General features: G+C 41.0%; 1 protein-coding gene across 1 annotated transcript in view; it reads right to left on the bottom strand.

Moving 5' to 3' along the window:
• The window catches only part of GRM1 (glutamate metabotropic receptor 1), a 238017-nt gene that overhangs the window by 101376 nt on the left and 133292 nt on the right, over window positions 1-3349 (bottom strand). The gene's annotated exons all lie outside the window — the stretch shown is intronic.

The following is a 3349-nucleotide window of genomic DNA, read 5'->3' as shown; positions in this document are numbered from 1 at the left end:
GAGATAGGGTCTCCCACATTGAAACTAAGATGGGGGAATTCGCCTCAACATTTAATGATCTTGTAGATTCCCACAATGCCAAGGAAGACGATATTACCTGGCTCAAAGCAAAGATGGCTGACATGGAAGATCGTTCCCGCAGGAACAACCTTAAGATTAGGGGTATCCCTGAATCAGTTGGCAACTCTGAATTGCACCAATATGCACGGGTGATCCTCCCTGATGTCCCCTCCTCTGAGATCATTGTGGACCGCATACATCGACTACCGAAACCTCCACAGCTGCCTGATAAAGTTCCCAGGGATGTCATTTTGAGGATTCACTTCTTCCATATCAAAGTGCGGCTAATGATGGCGGCCCGCTCCGCCTCTAACCTGCCCTCATCCTATACACATCTACAGTTTTATGCTGACTTATCTCAACATACCCTGGGTATGCGAAGAAGCCTGCTACCCATCACTAAAGCTCTTCGATCCCACAAGATTGTGTATAGATGGGGATACCCCACAAAGCTTATTATCACCAAGTCGGGTGAATCCTTCTCCATCACGACCCTGGACCAGGGCCTCTCACTACTCAGCGACTGGGATATCACTGCACCAGATGAACACCCAACCAAGCCATGAAATGCATGAGGAATGGCACACCGTGTCCCGGGAAGAAGAGGGGTCAGCCGACCACATGATCTGGCCCTACAGTGCAGTACCAATCTAGGAAGCTGCATACATCCTCATCCTAACCTCAAGTGCCTTGAGGATCCTGGATCCACTCCGGATACCTTACCCCCAATGATACGCCCGGTATTTTATACTGTGGCTACACCTCCTACGGGGGGTGCCCCATTGCTTTTTACCTACCGTTCTGTTGTTCACCAGTTATTTTTTTGCCTGTTTTGTGTTTTCTTTTTCTTCATTGGCAGCGACACAGATAGTTGGACAGACGTCACCTCTGTTTTTTCTGGCTCCACATCCCGTGCTTCACGGACTTCTATACTTCCAGGTCGAGGGCCCATCACAAGTCCACTGGCTTGGTGCGTGGGATTACCAAGGGAATACGGTATGACGCTACCCATAGCATTGTTCCCCCTCATACCATGGCTGTAACGGTCGTTTCCTTTAATGTCAAAGGATTGAATCATCCTGCCAAAAGGCACAGCCTCTGGAGAGAGGCCACTAAATTACGTGCTGACATCCTCTGCATCCAGGAGACTAATTTTCAACAATCCAAGGCCCCTCCATTTTCACACCGAAATTACCCCCATATTTTTGCCGCCCATTCACCGACCAAGGCTAAAGGGGTGCTGGTGGCCGTGAAAGACTCTCTGCAAGTTGCGGCCCTACACCAGATCCTTGATCCGGCCGGTAGATATGTTATCTTAGTGTGTTCCATTGAACAACAGGTGTTTACCATTGTGAATGTCTATGCCCCCAATTCTCACCAGGTCCGCTTTATTAATAAAATCCTTAAGAATCTCTCTCGGGTTCGTCTGTGGAAGAAGGTAACATCCCCTTCTATAGATGAAACTCTTTCCATAGTAAAACTACACCACCATCACGAAAAACTTATAGCACTCAGGGAAGGATCTTTACCCAAATTCGATGAAAAATGGCTCCCGTGGGTCCACTGGTCCATCTGACCTCCCTAACCGGGGCCGTGTGAGGAACGAAATTCGGCTAATTATCATTGAAATGTAGGAGCATAATGTAAAGCCTCTTTAGACTCACCGTCTGAATGACTTGAATTGTCCATTGTATACCTAGATCTGATATTATCTCTTTTTGACCAATGTGGCACAAGATGTTTATGTCAAATATGTGATGCATGCTGCTTACTCTGTATTTCTATTTTTTTTTATTTCTTTCTGTTATGTATTTTCTTTACGTTACTTATTATTGTCCTTTATCCTGGTTATTTGCTTTGCCTGTACCAAAGCTTGTTTTGTCACAAAATTTTGAAAAAATTTCAATAAAAACCTATTGAATTAAAAAATGCATTCAGAAAATATATGCATGTTTGCTGGTTTAAAGTAACTTTCTATCCAAAAATTCAGATTGCTCCAGTACTAAAGTGGTTAATGTGCACCTTTTCTTTCAGCTTCGATTTCAGCTTCATGTGTCTTTCAATCTTCCTTGCTAACACAAGAGGCCACTGATGGCTTTTTACATGCATGGCCATTTGTTGTGGCTGGTTGTCTGCATGGTGGCGTCTTCTTCATATGCCTGTTTTATCCCTGCACTCCTCTGTACTATAGTGTCAAATCTGAAGGTAGAACTGTAAAAAAGAAATCAAAGGAATACACATTACCTCATTCAAATGTCATGTGGATTTCAGGCTACAGAGCTTTTCATTTATTATGAAAATTATGTGTTTTGCACATGTTGAAAAGTTTATAGAATTCAAGCACATTAATAGTAATGTCACATAGTGTGATTTGAAAGCCTAATGGATTTAACGGATTTAACAGCTATTAATGTTTTATGTTCAATTTCCCATTTTCTTGTATTAGCAGTCTATCCGAGTGCCTTTCCATTAAGTATTATATTCAGGTGCACACATCTGTCCTATGTCTGGTTTAGAGGTTGTCTTGTGTACTGATAACTGGCACATTAAGGGGCTGGCATTTGGAATACAGTTTTTGGAATAGCTAATGGCTGTTCAAAACTTATAGACTTTGCTCAGCATAACATTTCAGTATAATTGGAGTCAGTCAGAAAGATTTTTTTATTGTAACTTCTTCCCAAAGGAAAAGTTATTCAAATCATGAGAAGTGATGTTGGGTAGTAATTCCTCAGCTTACTTTAAGCTGCATCAAAACTATGCTCCGCATAAATATTCACCTATGTAATGTGAGAAAAGAAGACTTGAGACTGAGTACTCAACACGGTTTTGGATATTCTTGTCACACATTATAATATGGCTTTCTGTTGTATTCTTGAAGCATTGCCTGGCCTATTCAGTAAGACAGTTCAAAGTACTTGGTAAGTCAGAGCAACCAACCACAATTAATCACAATTTAATATTCACCCAGAGCAACCAACTACAATGAAACTTAGGTTAATCAGAAGAACGGAAAAAAATTGCTGATTGGTCCCTAAGGGTTACTCAAGTTTGCAGGATGACTGAGTAAAGATCACTGACTTTAGTTTATACAGAAGGCTACTCAATTGATAAAGGACCAGTGGCGAAATAGCTAGATTACTATTAGTGCACTTTATTGTGTTGATGAGACTATCTGCTTCTTACTTATGCGTATTTGAAAATATTGAGAAAAAATTATAACTCTATATAAAATGATATATATATATATATATACACATAGTATTATATATACTGTATATATATAAATATA

This window comes from Nanorana parkeri, unplaced genomic scaffold (genome assembly GCF_000935625.1).
Source record: "Nanorana parkeri isolate BGI_ZX_2015 unplaced genomic scaffold, ASM93562v1 scaffold281, whole genome shotgun sequence".
NCBI lineage: Eukaryota > Metazoa > Chordata > Amphibia > Anura > Dicroglossidae > Nanorana > Nanorana parkeri.
The sequence above is the reverse complement of the archived record's forward strand: the minus strand, read 5'-3'. Positions and strand labels throughout refer to the sequence as shown.